General features: G+C 48.4%; 1 long non-coding RNA gene across 1 annotated transcript in view; it reads right to left on the bottom strand.

Annotated features, from left to right (window-relative positions):
• Positions 1-3,963: 3,963 nt before the first annotated feature.
• LOC123601678 overlaps positions 3,964-14,479 on the bottom strand; it is a 65,003-nt gene continuing 54,487 nt past the window's right edge. The window contains exon 6 of the long non-coding RNA XR_006714235.1: positions 3,964-4,264. This is a non-coding gene — a long non-coding RNA (uncharacterized LOC123601678). The remainder of the gene's footprint in view (positions 4,265-14,479) is intronic.

The following is a 14,479-nucleotide window of genomic DNA, read 5'->3' as shown; positions in this document are numbered from 1 at the left end:
ACAGGTGTGCTGTTTCAAAGGGGCACATGCAGGGGTGCCTGGGTGGCGCAGTTGGTTGAGCGTCCGACTTCAGCCAGGTCCGTGGCTCTCGCGGTCCGTGAGTTTGAGCCCCGTGTCAGGCTCTGGGCTGATGGCTCAGAGCCTGGAGCCTGTTTCTGATTCTCTGTCTCCCTCTCTCTCTGCCCCTCCCCCGTTCATGCTCTGTCTCTCTCTGTCCCAAAAATAAATAAACATTGAAAAAAAAATCAAAGGGGCACATGCACCCCGATGTTTATAGCGGTGCTATCAACAATAGCCAAAGTAAAGAGCCCAAATGTGCATCGATGGATAAACGGATAAAGAAGATGTGGTATACCACATCTTTATCACACACACACACACACACACACACACACACACACACAATGGAGTATTACTTGGCAATCAAAAAGAGTGAAATCTTGCCATTTGCAACTACGTGGATGGAACTGGAGGGTATTATGCTAAGTGAAATTAATCAGAGAAAGACAAATATCATATGACTTCACTCATACGAGGACTTTAAGACACAGAACAGATGAACACAAGGGAAGGGAAGCAAAAATAATAAAAAAACAGAGGCGGGGGGGGGAAAACATAACAGACTCTTAAATACAGAGAACAAACTGAAGGTTGCTGGTGGGGTTGTGGGAGGGGAGATGGGCTAAATGGGTAAGGGGCATTAAGGAACTTACTCCTGAAATCATTGTTGCACTATATGCTAACTACCTTGGATGTAAATTAAAAAAAGAAAAAAGAAACAGGTGAAATTAATGTCACCGATACATTTTGTTTAACTCAGTATATCCAAACATCACCATTTCCATACGTAATCGACATGAAAATTATTAACAAGATAGTTTACGTTCTCTTTCCATACAAAGACTTCCAAGTTCGGGTATATTTTATACCTAAAGCACATCTCCACTTGGACCAGCCACATTTCAGTGCTCCTAGCCATATGTGGCAAGTGGCCACAGCACAGCCCTGCAGTCTCTGAAGGAGAGAATGTGGAATACACGGTGCCTCACCAGGAGCTTTGGACCTGTGACCAAGGCTGGTAAAAATCTCGCAGGAGCCCACGCTCCAGAAGCAAGCAGGCCTCATTCTCTCTCATTCCCTCCTTCCCTGCCCCAGGCCACTTTAGGTTCCTGGGTCTCCCATGGGTGCTGTGGGTCCCTGGTCCTGCTGCTGGGTCTCTTCCACATCAAAGATTCCCCGCTGGGACACTCCAGTGACCCACTGTGGAACCAGACTCTGCAACGGGGAGAATCTGAGGTCAGCCCCCTCCGTCCAGGAGAGGAAAATGTGGGGACCAGACGCCCTCTCCCAGCCGCCCAGGGAAGGAATGCACGCAAGCGGTTCCCTTGTCCAGAGACAGGAGCCGTATGCCCAGCCCTAGGAACGGAAGGAGAAGGGGGGACTGGCCCTTCAGCTGGAATTTCTGTTCATGCTTCTTTCCAGGAAAAAAAAAAAATTCTGGAGCAATTTTGGCTTCCCTCTCTCACAAGTCAGGACAGCTGACTGGTTCCCAGGGTGAAGTTATTTGGACTTCGGCCCCCCTTCTCACAGAGCTCTTTCCCCAAAGGCTCTGCCACATGGCCCCGTTTTACATGCGCTGCTTTCTCGGGCTTCAGTCTGGGCCACCCCGTCTCTCGGACTCCCACCCCCTTACTGTATTTTTATCACCCTCCCCTCAACCCCACATGCTCTGCTCTGCCTTTTCCCTCTGCCCCATCAGGCTCTGCTGTGGTTTTTGATGATTTCCCCTTTGTTTAATCATTCTGCTGAAATAGGACCCAAAATAGAAAACAAGGCAGTGCTGACTTGGATGGGAAATAGACCCACTAGAACAACTTCAAGTAACAACAATGTGCTAATCGGCATTCCTAACATTGCCAGCTCCCTCGTTTATGGACAGAGTGTCGTCTTACAAACCAGGGCAGTGCTTTTACTCTGCGGACAACACGTGTGTGTTGAAGGCCTACTACGGACAAGGCTGTATTGTGCCGGGATCGGGGTGGGGAGGGGCAACAGAACTGGGCCCGGGTGTCAAGGTTTCTGCCCCAAAGGACCTTGTAGGGAATAAAGACAATGCGTGACCTGCCCTGAAGGCTTTAAAGCAGGCTACCAGGGAGGTGGGGGGCTTCATGGCTGGGACTTGAAGGTTGGGAAGGATTTAAGGGGCAAGAACAGTAAGGAATTGCCTGCCTTGCTGATGGACAGGATGCAGGAGAGTGTGGGTCAGGACAGGGGGTGGGAGAGAAGCACCCATTCAGCACAGCAGCCAGATTAGCCAGGGCTGGTGCCGGACGGCCAGCTCAAAGTGTTCAGTATCATCCTCGAACGAAGGAAAGATCGCCAGCTTCCGTGCCCAGGATCCCCATCAACATTTGCTACCCGTTAATACTTCCTTCACTTCAGTGCTCCCAGCTCCGGGAGCATCCAAATCAGAAGGCTGACGGGGGTGAGCCTGAAGAACCATCTGGATCCTCCCAGCCGAGCGGCCGCCACCACAAGACTCCATTTCTGCGGACTGTGGGCCACTTGGACTGGATGAGAACTCTAGCTCAGGTGGCCTGAGTTACAAAGGCTGAGGCCTCTCCAGATCTGGCCTCCACTGCTGCTCTGTGGGCTGACCTCTTCAGACGGCGCAAAGGGTAACCCTCCCGTGGAGCGGCTAGGTGAAGACGATTTTCTCTTTTGCAAAAACAGAAGAGAGAGAAAACAAGAAAATGTCTCCAAACCTCTCCGCCCTACGAGAGTAATCCCTACTACTTAGGCAACCAGCCAAACGATGGGGAAAGTCTGAAAGAGCTGTACAAACCACAGAAATTCGAAGTCTGAGGCTTAATTTTTAATCTCGCCTGGTACCATCCCCCCAAGTACAGCTCAATGATCCAAGAGAGGCTGTTCCTAGTCCCCATTTAAGTGGTGCCCTCCACACACACCCCATCACAGCACTTGAGGTATTTTTTTTTAGTGTTTATTTATTTATTTTTGAGAGAGAGCGAGCATGGGTAGGGAACGGGCAGGGAGAGAGGGAGACAGAGAGTCCCATGCAGGCTTCGCGCTGTCAGCACAGAGCCTGATGCGTGGCTCGAACCCACGAACCGTGAGATCATGACCTGAGCCGAAGTCAGATGCTCAACCAACTGAGCCACCCAGGTGCCTCATTTGGGCTTCTTGTTGATTGATCATAGGTCTCCTCCCTCAGCCCCTAACCAGACTGTCTCCCCAGAAGAGCAGGGACTGTCATGGCACTGGAGTATCCCGAGTGTTTTGCAAGAGTGTTAGCACAAAGTGGGCACTCAATAAATACTTGTGGAAATTCACAGAAGGTTGAATGGTGGTATCCATTCCACTCCATTAGATCTGGAAATGCACATGCCCTCGACTCTGACCGAAAAAGAAATTGGGAGGGTGAATCTGACTTCCATTTTCCCCAACGGAACCAAGAGAAACTCTGAACCACACTGGTCAAAATCGCTTATTACACCCTGTTTGTAATAACAAAAGCCTGGAGGAGCCTAAACGTCCACGTGGTTAAATAAATTACAACACAGTTACACAATGAAGATACTATGCATACTTAGAAAAGAACAAGGAAGCTCTTTGTGAACTGAGGCAGAAAGATTTCCTGGATATAATCCTTAGTGAATAAAGCAAAGTACAGGACAGTGTTAAAGTGTGTGATCAGTGGGGAGGGGGAAAAAAAAAAACAGGGTGGGAGGGTGTGTTCATATGTGCTCATTTATGCAAACAGTATTTCTACCGGGGTGCAAAAAAAAAAAAAAAAAACCCAAAAAACAAAACCCCACGAATTGTAATGTCTACCCGAAGGGGCAGGGGAGCCGAGAAGATTTTTCACCATAAACCTTCTTGTAACTTTGGAGTTTTGAACCATAAGAATGTATTACCTGTTCTGAAATAAAATCAACTGAATACACAACTATGTTCATTTATTTAAAATATATATTGATTGGATAATTTGATGTATATAGTTTTGAGTTTCCCTCGGTGGCTTTCAGGAAACATAAGCCAGTATCCCCTCCCATTCCACCTAAGCCTGCCCTCGCCCATCCTCTCCCCACCTCTCCCCTCCTCTAAAATAAGGCCACATTCCTGAAGGTGGGGCCCCGGAAGGAGGCTGTGTCACTTGCTTGCTGTAGGCGTGCGGTGTGCGGAGGACAGGTAAACAGCAGCTTGTGGTGGCAACGCGAACCCCCTCCATGCCAGTGTGTTGCTGTAAACAATGAAAGAATGTCATCATTCATCATGTTTACCTTCTAGGGAGTTTTTCAAAAACAACTTTCCTGCTTCCTTAAGCTACTAGATAAAAAAATAAATAAATAAATTTGGCTCTGCTCTGAGTCAAGTGGCTTAGCTGGAAACCACGGAGTCTGGGGGTAAATCTGGGGGTAAGAAGCAGCGGCAGCTTCTTGGGCGAGTGGCGTATCCTGGCTGCTGAGAGTCCTGTCTGGAATCAGTATCATTCTTGAGCTGATGGAAAAAGGGTCTTTGGAAGCCACAGTGTCCACAAACAGCAGGCCAGCCTGGAGAATCCAAACTCATCTCCTCACTAGACTCTGAAGGCAGTAAGCAGGGTCCGGCTCATGGGTGTGCAACTCTCACTTAGGAGGGTCCTGGCATGGGGCCCCTGGGGGGGCTCAGTCAGTTAAGCACCTTGGCTCAGGTCTTGATCTCAGGGTCATGAGTTCAAGCCCTGCACTGGGCTCTGTGCTGGATGCGAAGCCTACTTTAGAAAAAAAAAAAGGCGGGGGTAGGGGGACGTCCTTGCACTTGGTTTAATGCTCTGTTGTCACAATCTCAACATTCTTAATAAATTTTTTAAAAGCCCATATTTGCATTTTGCACTAGGCCCTACAAAATACATAGTCCTGCGGGAAGTATCACAAAAATCCTTGTCATCTCAAGTGTCGTGGTTTATTGTTCGCTATGAAAAAGAGTGTTCTCCTTCACCAGTGTACCTGACTTCATCAGAACCTTTTCTGAAAATCATTTCAGGAGAGCTTTAGGGCCCAGACACGGGTCCCCATGGATATGTGGGAAGGCAAGGGCATGCATGCTCAAGGTCAAGGGACAGGGGCAGGGCAGCCCGCTCCCTACCAGTCTGGGAAGACCCCGGCACCGCCAGCATTTCTCGCCATTCCTGGCTCACACAAGGTGCCGAGAGCTACTGGTTCACAGGATGGCACCTTTGAGGAAAATCCAAAGAAGTCACAGGGACAGGCCTCTAACTTTTTGCATTCGTTCTTTGATTCAAGAAATAGGGGCGCCTGGGTGGCTCCATCAGTTAAGCCTCCGACTTCGGCTCAGGTCATGATCTCACGGTTCGTGAGTTCGAGCCCCGCGTCAGGCTCTGTGCTGACAGCTCAGAGCCTGGAGCCTGCTTCCAATTCCGTGTCTCCCTCTCTCTCTCTGCCCCTCTCCCACTAGCTCTGTCTCTCTCCCAAAAATAAAACAAAAACATTTAAAAATTAAAAAAAAAAAAGTACTGATTGAGTACATACATGCTGGGCATACAACAGGAAGGTACTTTCCCTGCTGTCCTGAGCTTACAGTGTCGTGGGGCTAAGGCAATACGCAGCTAAATGACCACAGTGATAAATAGGAATTGCAATACACGCTGTGAAGGAAACAAATGGAGGCAGAGAGAGAGAAGGAAACGGGTGGGTGGTGGGGATTACTTGGGTAGAGTCATTAGGGGAGGCTTCCAGTGGCCCGAATTTACCACCCGATGGGACACTCGTGGGCAGAATAGCAAGTATAAATAGCAAGTATAAGTCCTCTGCAAGTATCAGACGTGCCTTGTGGAAGGGCTGGTGCCCACTGAATGTGAGCGTTAGCCTTCACTCAGGAGCGCTGAGTCCCTCAAGCATGCCGGCCTGGGAGGCAAGAGCCCTGGGTCGGTGGGCCCGCCATCTGCACCACGCTCGAAGGTTTACAAAGCACTTTCACATGCATCTTCTCAGCCGCAACAACCTTTGAGACCAAGTGTGGATTACCATTAACTCCACTTTCTATAGGGAGGTTCAGAGGGGCTACTCTAACTCACCTGGGTCACACAGGAATCAAGTCTCTCTGAGGAGCGCCTGGGCGGCTCAGTCAGTTAAGGATCCGACTTCGGCTCAGGTCATGATCTCAGGGTTTGTAAGTTCCAGCCCCACACGGGGCTGTCTGCTGTCAGCGCAGAGCCTGGTTCAGATCCTCTGTCTCCCTCTCTCTGCCCCTCTTCCGGTCACGTGTGCATGCTCTCTTGCTCTCAAAAATAAATAAATATAATTAAAAAAAAAAAAAAAAGGTCTATCTGATGCCAAGTCTATCCAAGGCTTTTTCCAGTAAGCCAGGTCATTCTGTGTCAGGTACCTCCCATGTTTAGAAAAAGCTGCCTTCATTTCTGAGATATCATGTGAAAGGCACTGGGAGGGCCCTGCTGCCTGTGACACTGCCCAGAACCACAACCCTAATTAGAATTGCAAGGGCCCACTGAGATCCTCGCCAGTCTCCTCATCTTATAGCTGAAGAAAACACAGACTCACAGAGGGGAAGGAAGTTCACAGCAGAAAAAACTACAACCCAAATCTCCAGCCCAGATCTTTCCACTTCACTCAAGACCCCCTGGGTTTGGCCCTCTTTCATCTACAGAGAGGTCAGCTCTTGTGCTAGGAGAACTTTGTGGGAAATAAGCATAACCAGAACTAAAATGTAAAAGGTTGCTTAGCAACTAGAAAGGTGGGCATGTGTGTTTTTGCCACCTGGCCTCCACTTTACCCTTTTTTCTGATGTTCCTCATCCCCAGGCTTCCTCTAGAGGGACCACTCACATCCACAGGGTCTGCACCCCAGTGGAATTATTTCCAGGAGTTCATTTCACTTCCTGATTTAGGAGTCGGCATGTGACTCAGGTTTGGCCAATCAGAGCATCACATTTTCCTGGCCACGGTGATTGGCTCAGGAATAGACATGTGACCTCAGCTCAGCCATTCTCCCTTTGTCCCCCCAGAATCCTCTATCTTGAGAGTAGGGCAGGAGCAGAAGATGTGGCTGGGATCTATTAATTCCTGCTGGTGTTTTTCAGCCCAAGTCTTTAGCCTGCTAGACAATTCGTCCTAACTGAAGGCCCTTCTGCAGCCCTTTTGAAATGGTAGTTAGGCAATCAAGTGATAACATTGTTTCCCTTCCTGACAAGCTCTTTTCACGGAGAGGTATACTTAACGTGGAAAATGAGACCTGATGCAAGAAAATTCAGCAGACACAAAGTTTTTGCATGAGTCCTTTAAGTCAGTGATTCTCTGTGAGGTCCCTAGATCAGCAGCACCAGCAGCCCCTGGGAACTTAAAAATGCAAATTCTCAGGCCCCACACCAGACCTGAGGTATTAGAAACTCTGGGGGAAAGGCCAGCAGCTTGGGTTTTTCAGAAACTCTCCAGGTGATTCTTATGCCCACTAGAGCTTGAGAACTTCTGCTTTAAACCACTAAGGCGCCTGTCTGGCTCAGTCGTTGGAGCTTGACTCTTGATCTTGGGGTTGTGAGTTTGAGCCCCACATTGGGTGTAGAGATTACTTAAAAAAATAAAATCTAAAAAGAAATCAAAACACTAAGTTCAGTCCTATATGAATTTACATAAAACATTCAAGTGTGAACTATGTGTCAGGTTTTCTTTAAATAAGTTCTACACCCATTGTGAGGCTTGAACTCACCACCCTGAAATCAAGTCACATGCTCTACCGACTCAGCCAGCCAGGCACCCCTCAATTTTTTTAATTGTTAGAAAAATTTCAAATAGGGGCACCTGGGTGGCTCAGTCAGTTGAGCCTCCAACATCGGCTCAGGTCATAATCTCACAGCTCATGGGTTCCAGACCCACATCAGGTTCTGGGCTGACAGCTCAGAGCCTGGAACCTGCTTCAGATTCTGTGTCTCCCTCTCTCTCTGCCCCTCCCCTGCTTACACTCTGTCTCTCTCGCTCAAAAATAAACGTTTAGGGGCGCCTGGGTGGCTCGGTCGGTTAAGCGTCCGACTTGGCTCAGGTCATGATCTCACGGTCCATGAGTTCGAGCCCCGTGTCGGGCTCTGTGCTGACTGCCCAGAGCCTGGAGCCTGTTTCAGATTCTGTGTCTCCCTCTCTCTCTGCCCCTCCCCTGTTCATGCTCTGTCTCTCTCTGTCTCAAAAATAAATAAACGTTAAAAAAAATTTTATGGGGCGCCTGGGTGGCGCAGTCGGTTAAGCGTCCAACTTCAGCCAGGTCATGATCTCGCGGTCCGTGGGTTCGAGCCCCGCGTCAGGCTCTGGGCTGATGGCTCAGAGCCTGGAGCCTGTTTCCGATTCTGTGTCTCCCTCTCTCTCTGCCCCTCCCCCGTTCATGCTCTCTCTCTGTCCCAAAAATAAATAAACGTTGAAAAAAAAATTTTTTATAAAAAAAATAATAATAAATAAATGCTTAAAAAATAGATAAATAAAAATTCAAATATGAAAGGGAAAAGATGCCTAAAACTTATGTCTCACTCCAGAACAAATTTTACAAGACTATTTTCTGTTCATCTAATGACCTGACAACAAGGTTCAGCCTCAGACTTACATCCTCGCTCGGCTACCCGCTGGCTGTGTGAATTCTGGCAAGTTACATCACTTTAGGCCTCAGTTTCCTTATGTAAAACACCTGCAATAATAACACCTCCTTCACAGGTCAAGTGACGTTACACGAGATCGTGTAAAACTGCTTGCACATAAGATCTCAGTACATTTCAGCTCATTATTACGTATATGGGATTAAGGCTACCAGTTACCCATTTAGAAGCACTGACTCCCTTGTACCATCCCAGGCTGGCTGAGAACACGTGTACCGTTTGTCTAGCCTGAGATCACACCAAGTGGAATCCGAAAGCCTACGTCCGAGGCTTAGCACTGCCAGTATCTTACCACGTGGCATTCAGTGAGCCAACTTTCATCCCAGAACCTCAGTTTCCTCAAGTGTGAAATAACCGGATGTGACTAGCTGAGCTCTAAGGTCCTTAGACCTGGCACTCTAAAATCCTATGCCTTAAGTTTTGAAAAGAATTTTTCTAATCGGCTGTGGGAGGCGCAGGCGTCGGTGCCAAAACGCGTCCGAGAGCAGCTCTTTCTTAGGACGCACGGAAAGAGAACAAAGCTGTACAGGGGGGCACGAGAGGCCAGCAAGCCTTCCCACGGAGCAAATGTCCCCATAGATTTACCCACCTGTCTCAGGGACCACCCCATCCCCAGACCGTACCACCATGGAACCCATTTCCTCATTCGGCCGGGAGAAACGCTCTCCCTCTCTCCGGGTCCTGCCAGTTGCTTCATCACCTGGCTTGCGCTGAGTACTCGGCAACTCTGGCCAAGGGCCCTCCCCGAACAGAAAACACAGCAGCCGCTACCCCTTGAACCTGCCAATAAGAACAAGAAGTTCAGTCACTGCTGGGTTTTAAGCCAGGTTCCAGCGCATTCCGTAAGAGCGCTGCTCTGCTTCAGCCAAAACAGCGTGGCATCACGTGACCTTTCTCCTCTTCGTCGTTTTAGTTGTCTACGCTTTCCATGGTGTTTCTCTCTACACTGTAGGTTTATTATTTCTGTTTTATCCTCAAAGCAGTCGTCTTCGGAGACCCTCACCAAGCACGGTGAGTCTTCTTTGGCGGCAAGAGCACAGTGTTCCGGGAGGGTGGCGGCCCCCGGGTCACGGGCATCCTGGGCAAGTCACTTAGCATCCCAGGCGCTGCTCGTCACTGTCGTAAAGTAAGGGGAGGTTGGAGCAGCACATAACCTAGAATACTTCCCAAATCTGCTAACCGCCATTCAAGGGGTGGTGGCAGGCACAAATGCTATGCAGATAGTCCCACCCCCTCTGCAACCCCCTCTGCAACCACTGCCTGGTCTCGGCCAGCTGTTCATGGATGTGAGTAAATAGGGAAGAAAATGTGAACTGACTGATGCAAATCCACCAACAGTACAACCCTGATATCCTGCTAAGGGATGGGAGGGGTGTCAGCAAGTGGGGAGGTCTTGAAAGGCTCACATACTTCCCCAGACCCCCAGACTCATAAACGACAGACTGGGAAGATAGGTGGCCTCTGGAGTCACCCATCTCGTCCATATTTCAGATAAGAAAACCGAGGCCCAAACTGGGGGAGTGAGTCCTCGAGGCCAAACAGAGAGTGGGTGACCCCAGGTCAATGCTCAGCCAACAACAGCCCCCTACTCTGCTTTTATGTCATGAAAGTTAGTGGGCCCAGGGGAATCTTGTTACCAAGATGATAGATCAGATGGACCCTTCAGCCCTGCTAACTGAGATGCCCATCAAAGCTGAAAATCACCCTCTGGCACCGCTATCCCCTCAGTAGGAACAGGAGGTGGTTCTGACCCTGGCTGCATTTTTCCCAGGCTAACTCAGACAAAGGGCCTGCCTGGCCTTCCCATGTTATCTCTTGATCTTAATCAGCTACAGTCCATTTTCTGTCATGTTTTATCCACAAAAGCCTCCTTGGCTTCCCAATAGGAGAGCCAGGCCAAGGTCCCAGAGTTAGTATAAAGGCCAGGCTGAGACTGGTTTGATGAGAGAAAATACAAAGGATGTGCAGGGTCTGCAGCCTACAGTAACTTCAGAAATCCACACCTGTGCACACAAAGACAGCTCGGGGCAGCAGAAAGGGCGGGCAGACGGGCTCCGGTTCAAGTTCCAGGTACTTCCCAGCTGCGTGACTTTGGATAAGATGTTCAGCCTTCTGAGCGTCACTTTCCTCATGTGTAAAATAGAGGTGTTATCACTTTCTTCGCATGGTCGCTGGCTTGTGCAGGGAGCATCATTAGCTCTGGGCCTGGAAGACGGAACTCTGGGGCCCATGCTCTCCCGACGCTCCACACCGGAGTAGTGCCAGTAAACGATCAGAAGTTTGGCCTGACTTGGACGTGGCCATGGGGTGGGACGGGCACAGCCCATGCCTTGGGTTTGAGGATAGCTCTGTCGCTCATCAGCCGTGGCCAACTGCTCCTCTTCCCTAAGATTCACTTTTCTAATCTCTAAGTGGAAAGCTTTTCCTGCACCCGAGATTCTGGTGATGAAAATTCTTCATAAACAGTAAAGTATGCCAGCGTTATCTCTTCTCATTAGCACAGCCTGGTATGTGGCCACATCCTCCTGAGACCTTGGACAAGTCATTCAACCTTTCTGGGTGTATCAGTCAAGGTCCCCGCAGGAAACAGATGGCACCGTCCAAACTGGGCGATTTGACTCCAGCGTCAGAATGCAGCTACTTACAAAGACATGTGCGCAAGACGGATCGTGTGGTGTCTCAGGGCTCATCACTACAAGGAGCCCTTATTCCACCTAGGCCTTGAAGGAGCAAGGGAGAAGCGGTCGCTCTCCCCTGACTTCTGCTCTGCTGTGCGTGCTTCCCTCCGGCTTGATCAAACTGGAAACCAGAGAATAAGGAAAGCCACCAAAGCAGTGCACACAGGCCTGCCTCCCAGGACAAAGCGCAGGTCGGGAAAGGGTGGAGAGCCGGTCTTGGAGGGGCATTGGGCAGGTACTTAGCACACTAGACTTCAGTGCCTTCCACAGGTAAAGGGCAGTATTAAATGAGATGATGTCCCTTCCAGTTCACCGACTGGTAGAACCTCAGCACTTTCCCAAAGCTTCAGACCAGAACCCGGAAGGTCTAGACCCAGAAGGGAATCCAACCCTCTCCTGGGGAGATCTTTAGCTTTCCCAATTAATCAAACGTAAGTACATCCTTTTTTGGCAGCCCCAAATTTAAATTATCGTCTTTGAGTCTCATACTCAAAGCAGTGGGCAAGCCAGCCAGAGAGGGATTAATTATCTGGATTACTATGTTTTAGTATTTCTTTTTTTGTCTCTCATTTTTTAAAATTTTATTTATTTTTGAGAGAGAGCACGCACCGAGAGGGGCAGGGGCAGAGAGAGACAAAGGATCTGAAGCGGGCAGTGGGCTGGCAGCAGAGAGCTCGACGCGGGGCTCGAACTCACAAACTGTGAAATCGTGCCCTGAGCCAAAGTCAGAGGCTTAACCAACTGAGCCACTCAGGTGCCCCTTTATTTTTCTCTTCTAACCAGAGTGAACCAGGTGCCTGTCCCAAATGTGAAACAGATGCCCTTCTGCTTTCATTCATTGGAAGAAATAGAATGCAATATAGACGTCTCTTTAAGCCTTATCTTTAGAAATAATAAATTGCATACAAGTGAACACCCTGGAGCAATCTATTTTTTTCCAGCACCTTCTAGCTGACAGTCAACGTGGCTCCCAGGGGAGATATCAAAGAGCTGAGTAATCTTGAAGAGACAATAGTTCCCAAATCCCCTTTTTTCACTCCATCCCATTCCAGATGGGTGACATAAATCAAGTGCCTATAAAAGAAAAGATAAGAGAGAGCTTCCCAGGCGATCTGGGACAACAGTTAAAACCATGGGCTCTAGAATCACTAAAGGCCAGGATTCAAGTTCTTGCTCTGTCCCTTAACTAAGCTCTGTCTTCGTGACCTCAGACAAATGACCTAAGCTTCAATTTCCTTACCTGTCAAATGAGCTTAATAATAATGCCTTATCTACCTCCTAGGGTTATCTCAAGACTTGAATGAAATAGTACAAACACTTAGCACATAGTAAACATTCAGAAGAAATGGTAGTGCAGGGGAAATGGGGAGCTGTTGATAGATCTAAGACACTAGATCCCTAACAGTGGCTCTCCCCTAGCCATGGGACTTGAGCAATGCATCTTCTATGGCCCTCATCACTTTCCCTTGCGTTAGCCATCCATATCACCCTCCTGCTCTAGAGATACCACTCACAATGCTTGTCATACCCACAGCCTTTTGCTGAGAAGCACCCCCTCCTCCCCACTATTATGGATCAGGAGTAGCTTTTTTAGAATTTTTTTTTTAATGTTTATTTCTGAGAGAGAGAGAGAGAGAGAGTATGAGCGGGGGAAGGACAGAGAGAGAAAGAGAGGGAGGGAGACCTAGAATCTGAAGCAGGCTCCAGGCTCCAAGCCGTCAGCGCAGAGCCCAGCACAGGGCTGGAACTCACGAACTGCAAGATCATGACCTGAGCCAAAGTCGGACGCTCAACCGACTGAGCCACCCAGGCGCCCCATATAAATCAGGAGTAGCTTTTAGCTCTTCGAGCAAATCATCATAATAAAAGACTGCGTATTAGTTATTCCACCATTCTAAAATACGGGGCAGAGAAAGGCCATCCCAATCCTGTAATGCAGATGGTAACAGAATCTGGAAGACTGCCTTAACCATAAAATCTACATGAAGCTGAAAACCTACCACCAAGCTGTGACAACGCAAAAATGCAAATAGTATCTGTTTAAGGGCAGGCTGCAAACAGAAAGCATACTCAGAAAAGAAAAAAAAAGGACAGGAGAGAGATAGGAAAGAGATTGAAACCTATTTACCTTGTATTTATTTATTTTTGAATACTTTTATGTATTTTACTGTTTATTTCATTATCTTAAATTTATTAGAAACTGGCAAGGGGGTTTCCTATGACATCATGAGGTGAGGACCAGAACCCCAGAAAGAAGCTCTATTCTTCCCCTTTTTACAATCGAGGAAACTGTAGCTCAGAGAGGGTGAGTGATTTACTCAGAGTCACACAGCCAGTTAGAAAAAAAGTACAAACTCTCAACAAATGGATGTGTATGTTTTATGCTATCCCCTCCAAAAGTACTAGTTTGCTAGTACTGTGTATAAACAGCTCCTGAAGTTTGCTAACAGTACAGATTGTGAGTCAACACCACAAGCTACTTCTCAATGTCGTAAAATGTCATCATCGTGCTCCATTTGCATTGTGGGATGGTGCCTGAAGAAAATTTTTTATTTAACCTGTTGTCTAATCTTTTACACCCATCTTTTATGGTGATAAACTACTGGCCTAAAGGAGCAAGCCAAGAAAAAAAGGGGAGGGGGCGGGCAACTGGGTGGTGCAGTCGGTTGAGCGTCCGACTTCGCCTCAGGTCACGATCTCACAGTTCGTGAGTTCGAGCCCCGCGTCAGACTCTGTGCAGATGGCTCAGAGCCTGGAGCCTGCTTCGGGTTCTGTCTCCCTCTCTCTCTGCCCTTCCCTGCTTGCGCTCTGTCTCTCTCTCAAAAATAAAAAAAACATTTAAAAATTAAAAAAAAAAAAAAAAAAAAAAAAAAAGGAGCCAGCCAAGAACTTGAGGCGGGGGCTCCTCCAGGCTTGACTTGCGTATAGGCACCCTCCTTCCTTCATTCACTCAGCCTTAGTGACAAAAATCTTCATCTACAATCTTGACTCCGTGCTTTTATTCCCCCCCCCACTCTCCTCTTGCCAGCCCCACTGCATTAGCTCCATTCGGGTCTTCAGATTATCATAGTGAGCTCCCCATCATCCCCGCCATGTGCAGCCTCTCTCTGTTCCAATCTATTTTGCACCCG

This window comes from Leopardus geoffroyi, chromosome D1, assembly GCF_018350155.1.
Source record: "Leopardus geoffroyi isolate Oge1 chromosome D1, O.geoffroyi_Oge1_pat1.0, whole genome shotgun sequence".
In the NCBI taxonomy this organism is placed as follows: domain Eukaryota; kingdom Metazoa; phylum Chordata; class Mammalia; order Carnivora; family Felidae; genus Leopardus; species Leopardus geoffroyi.
The sequence above is the reverse complement of the archived record's forward strand: the minus strand, read 5'-3'. Positions and strand labels throughout refer to the sequence as shown.